Below are 14,013 nucleotides of genomic sequence, written 5' to 3' on the forward strand. Positions count from 1 at the left end.
GTCGAGTGCAGTGCCGTCCCTAATAGGTCACACACACACACACACACACACACACACACACACACACCTCTCCTCCTATTTCACTTCAGAAGATAGATACGCATTTTAACACAAGTTTTACAAGACAGCGGTAGTGTTGTGGCCACGAGAAGATTCATTAGCCGGAGAATGAGATCCGGAGAATAACGGGCCACAGTGAATCATGTTAAGAGAATCATCCCGCAGGTAAACAACTCCGTGAATCACCTCGCAGAATTGACCCCCCCCCAAATTTATAATGCTTCTAATCAGCTGATAAGTCAACAATAGCTTACGGGGCGGTTAATATGAGGGGGTATGCTCGGGTATAATTTACTGAGCGGTTAATCACTTGATATATCCGCAAGTTTACACTGTTGTTAAATAAGTCATTAGCCAGTAGGGTCGGGGAGATAGTGAGTTTATCCTTCTTGTTAGTTATTGACTCCAGCCTTTAATAACTCGTTGGTTGGGTCAGGGTGTCTGTGTTGGGAGGTTGAGGCCAACATCTGATGCTCGTACTTTTCTTCCCTTTTACTGTGTTATCTGTTGGCTTAGTAAATGAACCGATGTTTCTGACTGGCTTTGTTCACTGTGTGTTTGTGGCTTCGTTTATATGTGTGGATGAGTTTGTTTGTGTGGATGAGTGTAGCTTCGTTTGTCTGTGTGGATGTGTTTGTCGTTTTGTTTAGCACAGTTCGTCGTTGCCTTCTTCGTTCTCTTCTCTCCAATCTTTATGTTCTTCTTCCTTTTTGGCTTCATTTCTTCTTTCCATTTCTTAATTGTCTTCCTTCCTCTGTGCTTTATTTAAGTTTCTTGATTCCACTCTTCATCACCACCACTCCCTTGATTTCATCTTATCCACCAATTCACTCATTCTTCATCTCTCTCTCTCTCTCTCTCTCTCTCTCTCTCTCTCTCTCTCTCTCTCTCTCTCTCTCTCTCTCTCTCTCTCTCTCTCTCTCTCTCTCTCTCTCTCTCTCTCTCTCTCTCATCCTAGAGTGAACCTTGGACCATATGTTTTGAAGGGAGGCCATAGATTTTGTCAGGGTCCTCGTCATAATGGCCCAGAGAGGAATTACTGTGTGGATTTACCAGAGGGGCAACCACCCTTGAGGCTCTTCATCGGAATGGGGGAAAAATGACACCAGAGCCCTGACCCCTTTTAAGAGGTGAGGGAGAGTCGTGCCGGACCTGTGCCAGTCAGGGGTGTTGGTGCCGAGGGTGAGGGAGGGAGGGAGGGAGGGACAGGTGCAGTTTGGTCTAATGAGTGGCACTGAATACACGCCTCTTACCTGAGTCGTTCTTCTTTTCTTCCTTATACCCTCCTCCTCCTCCCCGCTCTCTTCCTCCTCCCTCTCTTCCTCCTCCCTCTCTTCCTCCTCCTTCTCTTCCTCCTCCTCCTCCCTCTCCTCTTTTCTTCCTCCCCTCTTCCCTCTCTTCCCTCCTCCTCTCCCTCTCCCTCTCCCTCCTCCTTCTCTTCCTCCTCCTCCTCTTCCTCCTCCTCCTCCTCTCTTCCTCCTCCCTCCCCTTTCTCCTCTCTTCCTCCTCCTCTCTTCCTCCTCCTTCTCTTCCTCCTCCCCTTCTCTTCCTCCTCCTTCTCTTCCTCCTCCTTCTCTTCCTCCTCCTCCTCCTCCCTCCTCCTCCTCACCTCTCTTCCTCCTCCTCCTCTTCTTCCTCCTCCTCCTCCTCTTCTTCTTCTTCCTCCTCCCTCCCCTCTGTTCCTCCTCTCCCCCCTCCGTCTCCTCCTTTTCCCTCTCACTCCCCCACTCCACCAACACGCTTTACCAAGTGGGTTGATTGACGCCGATGAAGTGGGTTGACCGCCAGGGGTGATGTAGTGGTTTGTTTTACTTAAAGAGTTTAACTTCTATATATAACCACACACACACAGGTTAGATTCAGGCTTTGTTGAGACTGTACCTCTTATGTATGTATGTATGTATGTATGTATGTATGTATGTATGTATGTATGTATGTATGTATGTATGTATGTATGTATGTATGTATGTATGTATGTATGTATGTATGTATGTATGTATGTATGTATGTATGTATGTATGTATGTATGTATGTATGTATGTATGTATGTATGTATGTATGTATGTATGTATGTATGTATGTATGTATGTATGTATGTATGTAGTAGCAGCTAGTAGCGTGAGGTCCAGTCTACCCTCTCCTTCCCCTTCTTCTCTATTACAATTAAAGTAAGATATATAGGAGTGAGCCAGCAGGGAGGACCAGACTAACCCCCCCTCCCACCTCACCCCGTCACTACTTGGCAAATAAACACAGTGGAAAAGAGCGTTAAGTGGACGAGTGAGGAGGGTGGCTCAGGGGGGACTGGTGAATGAGGTGCTCCAGTGGGGGTGTTGATGGGCTGTATATTCCTGGTGCTGAGGCTCCTAGTGGTGATGGGGAGCCTAGTGATGGGGGCCCCTAGTGATGGGAACCTGGTGGTGGCAAGTGTTTCTGGTAAGGGGGAGGGGGGGAGTGGAGAGGACCTTGTGTGTGTATGTGTTCGGAAGAGTCGGGAGGGGAGGGGACTCAAGTGGCCCTTCAGAGGTGTCAGCCCCAACACCATCACCAACACGCCTCTTCTTCCTCCTCCTCTGTCACTCTCCACGTAGGATCATCAGCCTCTTGGTGATTCATACGCCTGGCAAAGTGGGTATTAACGCCGCTGGTTAAAGAGTTAAGAGTGCGGCCCTCACCACAAAGGCCGAGAGTTAAATTAGTGACATGATAGGCCGGAGGTGTTGACTGTGTGTTGTTGCTTATTACTAGATTCTGATAATTAACCCCTGCCACCCCTCTTGCCCTTGGTGGTGATAATGATGATAATGACCTTGATGGTAGTGGTAATAATGACAGTGTTGATGGTGACAATAATGACGTTGATGATAATGTTTTTGTTACTCTTGTTAATGTTGTTGGTCTTGCAATGATGTACACGCACTAGCACCTATTTTTTATGGTATCTTGCAACAGTTAAGCGGCATCACTAATTAGCTTCTTATATCCTAGTGTCTTGGTTTCGACGTATCTTGAATCATCATTAGTGTTTAGTGTTATGTTAAGTATGTGTCCAGTTGTGTGTGTGTGTGTGTGTGTGTGTGTGTGTGTGTGTGTGTGTGTGTGTGTGTGTGTGTAACTGGGGAGGATGGTAGAGGTGGAGATGGGAGGAAAGGTGGAGCTTGGGGGAGACATTAGAGGAGAGCAAAGAGCATGGAACAAGATAAGTAGATGGGAAGAGGAGGGATGGGGAAGGGGTAGGGATGAGGAAGGAATGTAGAGGGAGTGGTATTTGTGTGTGTGTGTGTATGTGTCGGAAGGAACCAGTAATAGGGAGGTAGTAAGGCATGTCATCCAGGCTGTGGGACATCGTCAGTCCGTCACACAAGAATCCTCTGCTTTTGTTTCCCTGCATTAGGCGCATTTCTCCCCGCGCGTCCCACATTCCACCTGTGGCTAGGGAGGGAGGGAGGGAGGGCCACTAACCCGGGGCAGTGGAGGGGTGTTGAGGGTGAGGGGCGAGTGAGTGGCCGTGGGATAGCTGAAGAAGAGGAAGGGGTGAAGGTAAGGAGGAAGGGGGGAACTAAGAGGGGAAGGTGAGGAGGAAGGGGGGAACTAGGAGGTGAAGGTGAGGAGGAAGGGGGGAACTAGGAGGTGAAGGGGTTTCGAACAGAGTATGATCAGGATGGTGCCAAGTCCCCGAGTGTAGACCGTGTCAGGGGCTCTCGAGGATTAACTCTGGCTTATCCGACGGTACATACACGTCGCCACGGCGTTGTTATCCGGCTTGACTCGGGGTAATCCGGTCGTCCGAGAGACACACAAGACATGCTGACCGGTCCAGGTGGTAGAGGCGCGAGCAGCGAGAGCCAGCTAGGTGGAATCCTCGGCACTCGCTGGTAGTGGTGTCGGAGTGGAGGTCCTGCAGGTAATTTGGTTGTAAGCGACACTTGGCTAATAGCCGCCGTGAAGAGTTACTGCTCCGCCACACGTGTAATGGTTGTAAGTGTGTTCTGGGCTAAGTGCAGAACCTGATCTACGGCTCTGTTTATGTTTCGCAGCGTGTTTGGTGTGTGGGTTATCGACACAGTCTCTCTCTCTCCTTGTGTTACCGGCATGTCTTTCCCCTCCTCTCTTTACGTCTTATCGGCACGACCTACTCTCTCTCTCTACACGTTGTTACCGGCACGATCTACTTCCTATCTCTCTTTACGTGCTTTTGGTGCCCCCCCCTCCATCCCTTTCCTGGCGTATTATTGGTACGAGTTAACCCATTTCTCTTCACGTGCTATGGCTTCGATCTCCTCCCTCTCTTCACGTAATATCTCCACAACTTATTCCTCCCTTACATGCTATCTGCATGACCTTCTCCCCTTCTCCTGGTGTATTATCGGCACCATCTCCTCTCTCTCTCTGCCATTACCATAATTCCCTCCCTTCTCTCACATTCAACCCCATTCCCATCCCCTTTTCTTCTCCCCTTTACCCTTTCAAACACAGCTCTTCTCCCTTCCTCCCCTTACTTCTCTGACTTTCTTCCTTTCCACAATTATTTCTCTCTGTAACTGACGTGTAGGGAGTGTTAGCTGACGTGTAGGAAGTGTTAGCTGACGTGTAGGAGTGTTAGCTGACGTGTGGTGGTGTGGGGTGAAGGAGTGTATGTGAGTGGTAATGAAAGGGGCACTTAGGCTGGTCACCCCCCTCAACGACACGATCTTCCCGTCACAGCCGACAACCTGACAGAGACCACACCATGCGCCACACCATGCGCCACACCACCAACAACCACCTCCACGGATTTCTCTGGTAGGAGGTGAAGGATGAAACTAATGAAGAAGGTTCGAAAAATACCGTGGGTGTGTTTTAGCACAGGATTGAGGCCACGAGGAACACAACAGTTAATCCTTCTTTCTCTGTAAGACGTTATTAAGGCGCTGGGCTCCCGGGTGGTACAGGATCTGGCCTCGGGAGATGTTAACTTAAATCACTGAAAAGTTAAACAACAGTCTGGGGAGGAGGTTTTACACACACACACACACACACACACACACACACACACACACACACACACACACACGGTATAATCCTTCACCATTATGTTAAAACACTTTTGTCGACTTTCTCGATCACGGAAACATTTGTATTTTATCAAACTATATTTCCAACCCTGTGACAGTACATTGCAGATTTATAGGTATAACAACGCAATTTATGGAAGCGAAAGAAAGATTTATTGATTCCAGTTTAAAAATTGTGGAAATGATAGCGTCTCATTTTCCCGTTTTTATTTCTTGTGATAATATTTACATTAAAGCAGAAGATATTGACATAGTCGGCGAGTGTTTTGAAAGTCTGGGGTACAGAGGAAACTTCGGGTGAGGGGTGAGACGCTTGAAGGGAAGTGGAGGGTGAAAGAGGTGGTGAGGGTAGGAGGGAGTTGAGGGTGGAGTCCCCTTCCACTGGTGGCGTGCTAACAAGGCCTGCTGGGAGTGGAATGGTCACACGTCGGGGACACACTTTGGTAATGAGGCAACCTGGCCAGCTGTGGTGCATGGTGGTAGTGATGCAAGGTGGTAGTGGAAATGGTGGTGGTGCACGGTGGTAATGGTAGTGGTGCATGGTGGTAGTGGTGATGGTGCATGTTGCCTGTGGTGACGGTCCAGTTCCAACTTCCTCCCTCCCTCCTCGTGTTATTTGGTGGCCCAAGCCGAGGTCAGCTTCGTCTCCCCCTCGGCCTCGTCTCTGGAATCACCAACACCTCTCTCTCTCTCTCTCTTGCCTTATCTTGAGCCTCGTTCCCTAGGGTTGAAGGAGGGGCGGCGAGGGTTATCTGGCCGCGAGCGCGTCTCCTGCATCACGCCCCCCACCACTACCTAGATAAGACAGTCGAGCCAATTAGATCAGAAACCCCAAAGACGTCGGCGGGAGGGAGACAGTGAGCTCCTCGACCTGAATAATAGTGCCGGGGGCTTTGTGGGAAGGGTAAAGAGGGATACTGAAGGGGAAGGCGAGGTGGATGGGTCACTAGATAGGTAAAGGGAGGTGAGGGAGTGCCAAGGGAGGGTAAAGGGAGGTGAGGGAGTGCCAAGGGAGGTGAGGGAGTGCCAAGGGAGGTGAGGGAGTGCCAGGGGAGGGTAAAGGGAGGTGAGGGAGTGCCAGGGGAGGGTAAAGGGAGGTGAGGGAGTGCCAAGGGAGGTGAGGGAGTGCCAGGGGAGGGTAAAGGGAGGCGAGGGAGTGCCAGGGTAGGGTAATGGTGGGCGCCCCTGGAAAAATTGTAATTCAAGCTTGTGGAATATGTCAACGCTGGAGAAACGTAGGTCGAGTGCAATAGGCATGGATGTCCCTTAAGGGCAGAGTGGATGCAGCACACTGTATACTAAGCCTTGAACACTGTTGGCTACTGCCTTCACTTCCCCATCTTGTAAATTTAGGCACCCATTTACAGCTGGGTGGGCTAGGAGTGCCCCGGGATCGAACCACCGACTCTTGACAGGAGTCGAGCGCTGTATCCACTCGACCGCCGCACTCCATCTTTAAAACGTAGCTGGGTTCTGAGAAACGTGTCAGATCCTTCTGGAATGTTTCTGGATTTCAAATATATATATAAAGATTTTTTTTTATTTACTATTATAAACTTCCTCAGGACGTGAACTTACAGCCTGACCGTCCTGGCGTGTCTCGGCTCTCACAGACGCTCGTCGGTTTATCTAATTCATTTCACTACCTGGGCCCCCGAGGCTCGGCCACCTGACGCCCCCAGTTTGTAATGGATGATAAGGCGTTCATGATTTTTTGATACGGGCTTCTGGTGCTTGACAAGGGACCGCGTAAGACCAGGAATGCACTTTGAAGTTTGCCCGAAAGTTGTGAGAAGTTTACCAAGCTACCCGGCTCAGAAGTGCTGTGATGACGGCAGTTGTGGGGGACAAAGTTTTGATGGATAACGCCGCCTTGCTGCCTAAAGATTACATTAACCTCTATCAGTTTTTGAAGGTAGTTGCTGTAATAATAATATCTTATCTGTGATGATGATGTCGGAGTTCATTTATCTCTTTTTCGTTCTTCATTTTGATGTGAGGTGCACCAGGTGGCTCTCGAGCCTCGTACTATCAGATGATTGAACCTTCATGTTGTTGAGGTGTCAGGGAAGGCAGGAGTGGGGGTGGTGGTGGTAGGTAAAGGGAGGTGGTGGTGATGGTGGTACAGGTAGTGGTGGTGGTAGTAGTAGTAATGGTGGTGGTAGTGGGTAGTAGTGATGGTGTTACATCTATCTTGCCTCTCCTAATCTCCCATTAATCTTGTTTCCATCACAGTAATTGGCTGTAAGAAAATTAAGCAATTTAGTCCCCCGAGTATCGCATTAGTAGGGAAATTTGTAAGATAGATAAGCAGAAGAGTTCAGTAATGGAGAATTACAACTGTTGGTGTTGTGTGCGTGTGCGTGTGTGTGTGTGTGTGTGTGTGTGTGTGTGTGTGTGTGTGTGTGCTGTGAGTGGTGTTTTCTGGAGGTGAAGCACCCAGCTTGCTGTCGGACACCTCGTAAAGATCCGTGAAAAGGGGCGCGTCAGGAATGTTGGCTGCCAAAGACTCCACACACACACACTGTAAAGACTCCTGTTGGGTCCGGGGGGAGAGTTGGGTCAGATAGTGCTTGTCCAGGTCCTGTTGAGCACACCCATAAACTGTTCTATACCGAGATGAGAGTTGTATCTCTGATTAGTAAACATCTTAAGGTTGGCACTTCAGTTGGCTTTCCTCGTATAGTGAGTCGTCGGGTCGCGGTACTCAAGGATGAGAGTCCGGTGCTTCAGAGGTTTGTGTTTAGTGAAGCGGTGATACTTTCCTCTTCAGCATCTCCCCTCCCACCCTCCTCCCACAGTATATGACCTCTTCCTCCACCCTTCCCTCCCCTCCCACGACGGATCAAACACTGGGGGACAGCGGCGGCGACGGTACTATCGGATGTGCATTAGGCGGCCGTCTTGTCTGATGCTATCACGAGGGAGGGTGGCGTGTACGGCCCGCACCATAATGACTGGTGGGTCGCTCCTCCTCAGCCTTACAGACATGTTCCTCCTCCTCCACCTGCTGCTGCTGCCTGGGTCATCCCCCCCTCCTACCCCCCACCACACAAACACATCTCCCCCCACCCCCCTCCTTGGAAGATATTGGAGACAGAGACAAGCACATGTCGCGCAGGCAGGAGGCGGCGGCAGACACCCACTGGAGGACCCTGGTATCTAACACTCCCGTTAAGCCCGAGTGTGTACTGTGCACTGTATCAAGCGACCGATCAGTGTGTGTGTGTGTACGAGGATACGCGACCTGACATGAAGGATTAATGTGGATGATGTAAAGTTGATAAAGAAGAGGCATTGGGGGTTTAAAAGTAAACCTGCATGAATATTAAGAAAAAAAACATATTGCAGTAGGTAAGAAGGAGATGATGTTGAGAGGAATACTGAGCGTGTGAGAGGCGGGGATGATGGTTCAAGGTGAGGGAAGGTGCTGGGAGGAGAGCTAGATGGAGACTTGGAGGGAGAGGATCAGTGAGTGTATTGGAGGATGGTAATGTGGTGCCATAGATGTTAAGGACGGAGAGAGAGGCAGGAACGAGGATAAGAGGGACAGAGAGCATAAGGAAGGCGTAGGAGTGATATACAGAGAAATGATGATGTGGGCGGCTTGTGTGGGCGTAGGAGTGATAATCAGGGAGGCAAGGATGTAGGCGGCTTGTCTGAAGGCGATGGTAAGGACGCTAACGTGACTACAAAATTTACCTGGAAGAGATGATGTTAGGCCGGGCAGATGAAACACGGGGACGGTAGGTATACTGTATGGCCATTACGGTAATGATTCTTCTCTCTTTTTCTTTTGGGTTCACACTTATCATTAGTGAAGGTGATTTTGCAGGTGTGGCTTAGGGAAGAGACTTGGTGTGTATCCTGGTTAAAATACGGGTTGGTTGTTCAGCCCCCGGATATGGTGATGGTGTGGGGCGCCCCCGGCACTCCCTCTATCAGGCTGGTATTGGTATGCCGGGGTCACAGTGGCTGTCGTTGTACAGCCTCTAACTCACAACAATTAGGAATCTCGTTCTTTTGTGAAGGCGGCTGGCTGAGATGTTTAGTAGGGTATGGTAGATACGTGCCGTGGGACGGGTATGACGACCATTTGGATACCCGGAATGATAATGGTTATGAATGGTACGTGATGGCATTAGGATAACGATGTGACGATAATAGACTTGCCGAGGATTACTTGCCGAATGGTAATGATCATGTAAATGTTGGCGCTGATGGAGTGATAACGGCGACAGACCTGTGCAGACCCCGACCAGGATCGCGCCGCTGCCAACCTCCGCCGCGAATAGTTGATGTATAGAATCACCTTTGAGTAGGTAGGCGGTGATGATTGGTTATTAGCGGTGAGGCATTGGTTTGTGGTCTGCATGTTTAGTGTGTATCTGGGTCTCACCTGTCCTGGCGGCAAATTTAGGTGATGGAGGGGACGGAACTCTCTCTTGAGGATTTGAGATGTGTGAGGATGTGTATGGCGATGGGCGAGTGGTGTGAGATGTGTGAGGATGTGTATGGCGATGGGCGAGTGGTGTGAGATGTGTGAGGATGTGCATGGCGATGGGCGAGTGGTGTGAGAACATGTCTAGGTGTAAGATTTTAATTACCAAAGACACACTATTTTTGGATTCACTGTACGTGTCTTTAGGGCAGAGTGGTGATAGTGGTAGGTGTCAGGTAGAGGTGTGTAGTGAATATGACCAATCTCTCTCTCTCTCTCTCTCTCTCTCTCTCTCTCTCTCTCTCTCTCTCTCTCTCTCTCTCTCATTGCATATTCCCCCTCCTTCACTCTCTTTCATTTCTTCCTTATATACTCCTTTACATATTTTAACCCATTCTGGAGGTCCTTCCTTTCAGCGTCCCCTCTCTGGCACTCTCTTTCTCTCCCCTCCCTCATTACTTCCCTCACCCTCTTTGCCCTCCTGTCTTTCACCTCTCACAATTCCCGTCAGCCTCTCACCCAGCCTCATTACTGCCTTGACCCCTCACTTTTCCCTTCACTCTCTCTCTCTCTCATCACCTTCCCCCCCTCACTTCCCCCTCTTCCATCCGCTGTAGTCAAGAACCTCTCGTGTTTATTTTTGTGGCGTTAATTTACTGGGTGGTCGTCTGCGCCATTTTGTATTCAATGACGTACGTGTGTGTGTGTGTGTGTGTGTGTGTGTTTTGTCATCATCATTATTATTATCGTGGGTGCCCGGTGCGTCTTGGGTGAGTGTGTGTTAAGTGGGGACTGTAAGTGGGTGTGCAGTACCTGGGGGCTGCAAGTTGGGCATTCAGTAAGTGGGGGGACTGCTGGTGGGTGGTACGGTGTCAGTGGTTGAGGTGCACGTGGTGAGGGTGTACAAGTGGGTGGTGATGACGGGCAGTGACATGACAGAGAGAGTTAGGTACTCCTGAATGTGCTGCTTAAGGATCTGTTAACCAAAATTTGATATCTTGATTATAACTTGTTCAAATGGCTTTTAGAAAATGTTCAAATGATTTTTAGAATATTTTAATTACTTTTGCAATGCTAATTACTCGCCACTTATGGGTTTTCGAGGTCATTTCTTGGTGCTTGTGTATTATTCTGGATGTACTTAAATAGTTAGGCACATTAAATTTTAGCTCAGAGAGAAAACGTATTTTTGGCCAAAAATCCTTTAAGGCTTTAGACTTACAATTTTTGTCATTTCGGCCAAAAAATGGATTTTGTTCAAAATTTCAGTATAGGTACTCCTGAATGTGCTGCTTCAGGATCTGTTAACCAAAATTTGATATCTTGATTATAACTTGTTCAAATGGCTTTTAGAAAATGTTCAAATGATTTTAGAATATTTTAATTACTTTTGCAATGCTAATTACTCGCCACTTATGGGTTTTCGAGGTCATTTCTTGGTGCTTGTGTATTATTCTGGATGTACTTAAATAGTTAGGCACATTAAATTTTAGTTCAGAGAGAAAAGTATTTTTGGCCAAAAATCCTTTAAGGCTTTAGACTTACAATTTTTGTCATTTCGGCCAAAAAATGGATTTTGTTCAAAATTTCAGTATAGGTACTCCTGAATGTGCTGCTTAAGGATCTGTTAACCAAAATTTGATATCTTGATTATAACTTGTTCAAATGGCTTTTAGAAAATGTTCAAATGATTTTTAGAATATTTTAATTACTTTTGCAATGCTAATTACTCGCCACTTATGGGTTTTCGAGGTCATTTCTTGGTGCTTGTGTATTATTCTGGATGTACTTAAATAGTTAGGCACATTAAATTTTAGTTCAGAGAGAAAACGTATTTTTGGCCAAAAATCCTTTAAGGCTTTAGACTTACAATTTTCGTCATTTCGGCCAAAAAATGGATTTTGTTCAAAATTTCAGTGTAGGTACTCCTGAATGTGCTGCTTAAGGATCTGTTAACCAAAATTTGATATCTTGATTATAACTTGTTCAAATGGCTTTTAGAAAATGTTCAAATGATTTTTAGAATATTTTAATTACTTTTGCAATGCTAATTACTCGCCACTTATGGGTTTTCGAGGTCATTTCTTGGTGCTTGTGTATTATTCTGGATGTACTTAAATAGTTAGGCACATTAAATTTTAGTTCAGAGAGAAAAGTATTTTTGGCCAAAAATCCTTTAAGGCTATAGACTTACAATTTTCTTCATTTCGGCCAAAAAATGGATTTTGTTCAAAATTTCAGTATAGGTACTCCTGAATGTGCTGCTTAAGGATCTGTTAACCAAAATTTGATATCTTGATTATAACTTGTTCAAATGGCTTTTAGAATATGTTCAAATGATTTTTAGAATATTTTAATTACTTTTGCAATGCTAATTACTCGCCACTTATGGGTTTTCGAGGTCATTTCTTGGTGCTTGTGTATTATTCTGGATGTACTTAAATAGTTAGGCACATTAAATTTTAGTTCAGAGAGAAAAAGTATTTTTGGCCAAAAATCCTTTAAGGCTTTAGACTTACAATTTTTGTCATTTCGGCCAAAAAATGGATTTTGTTCAAAATTTCAGTATAGGTACTCCTGAATGTGCTGCTTAAGGATCTGTTAACCAAAATTTGATATCTTGATTATAACTTGTTCAAATGGCTTTTAGAAAATGTTCAAATGATTTTTAGAATATTTTAATTACTTTTGCAATGCTAATTACTCGCCACTTATGGGTTTTTGCGGTCATTTCTTGGTGCTTGTGTATTATTCTGGATGTACTTAAATAGTTAGGCACATTAAATTTTAGTTCAGAGAGAAACGTATTTTGGCCAAAAAATCCTTTAAGGAGCTTTAGACTTACAATTTTTGTCATTTTCGGCCAAAAATGGATTTTGTTCAAAATTTCAGTATAGGTACTCCTGAATGTGCTGCTTAAGGATCTGTTAACCAAAATTTGATATCTTGATTATAACTTGTTCAAATGGCTTTTAGAAAATGTTCAAATGATTTTTAGAATATTTTAATTACTTTTGCAATGCTAATTACACGCCACTTATGGGTTTTCGAGGTCATTTCTTGGTGCTTGTGTATTATTCTGGATGTACTTAAATAGTTAGGCACATTAAATTTTAGTTCAGAGAGAAAAAGTATTTTTGGCCAAAAATCCTTTAAGGCTTTAGACTTACAATTTTCGTCATTTCGGCCAAAAAATGGATTTTGTTCAAAATTTCAGTATAGGTACTCCTGAATGTGCTGCTTCAGGATCTGTTAACCAAAATTTGATATCTTGATTATAACTTGTTCAAATGGCTTTTAGAAAATGTTCAAATGATTTTTAGAATATTTTAATTACTTTTGCAATGCTAATTACTCGCCACTTATGGGTTTTCGAGGTCATTTCTTGGTGCTTGTGTATTATTCTGGATGTACTTAAATAGTTAGGCACATTAAATTTTAGTTCAGAGAGAAAAAGTGTTTTTGGCCAAAAATCCTTTAAGGCTATAGACTTACAATATTTGTCATTTCGGCCAAAAAATGGATTTTGTTCAAAATTTCAGTATAGGTACTCCTGAATGTGCTGCTTAAGGATCTGTTAACCAAAATTTGATATCTTGATTATAACTTGTTCAAATAGCTTTTAGAAAATGTTGAAATGATTTTTAGAATATTTTAATTACTTTTGCAATGCTAATTACTCGCCACTTATGGGTTTTCGAGGTCATTTCTTGGTGCTTGTGTATTATTCTGGATATACTTAAATAGTTAGGCACATTAAATTTTAGTTCAGAGAGAAAACGTATTTTTGGCCAAAAATCCTTTAAGGCTTTAGACTTACAATTTTTGTCATTTTCGGCCAAAAAATGGATTTTCTTCAAAATTTCAGTATAGGTACTCCTGAATATTTGCTGTAAAGATCTGTTAGCAAAATTTGATATCTTGATTATAACTTGTTCAAATGGCTTTTCGAAAATGTTCAAATGATTTTTAGAATATTTTAATTACTTTTGCAATGCTAATTACTCGCCACTTATGGGTTTTCGAGGTCATTTCTTGGTACTTGTGTATTATTCTGGATGTACTTAAATAGTTAGGCACATTAAATTTTAGTTCAGAGAGAAAAAGTATTTTTGGCCAAAAATCCTTTAAGGCTATAGACTTACAATATTTGTCATTTTCTGCCAAAAAATGGATTTTGTTCAAAATTTCAGTATAGGTACTCCTGAATGTGCTGCTTAAGGATCTGTTAACCAAAATTTGATATCTTGATTATAACTTGTTCAAATGGCTTTTAGAAAATGTTCAAATGATTTTTAGAATATTTTAATTGCTTTTGTAATGCTAATTACTCGCCACTTATGGGTTTTCGAGGTCATTTCTTGGTGCTTGTGTATTATTCTGGATGTACTTAAATAGTTAGGCACATTAAATTTTAGTTCAGAGAGAAAACGTATTTTTGGCCAAAAATCCTTTAAG

At 44.9% G+C, this 14,013-nt stretch overlaps 1 protein-coding gene across 8 annotated transcripts in view; it reads left to right on the forward strand.

Moving 5' to 3' along the window:
• Nucleotides 1–14,013, forward strand: part of LOC121866828 (plexin-B-like) — a 441,813-nt gene that overhangs the window by 246,070 nt on the left and 181,730 nt on the right. The window lies entirely within an intron of this gene.

Source organism: Homarus americanus, unplaced genomic scaffold, assembly GCF_018991925.1.
Source record: "Homarus americanus isolate GMGI-L3 unplaced genomic scaffold, GMGI_Hamer_2.0 scaffold40108, whole genome shotgun sequence".
Taxonomy (NCBI): domain Eukaryota; kingdom Metazoa; phylum Arthropoda; class Malacostraca; order Decapoda; family Nephropidae; genus Homarus; species Homarus americanus.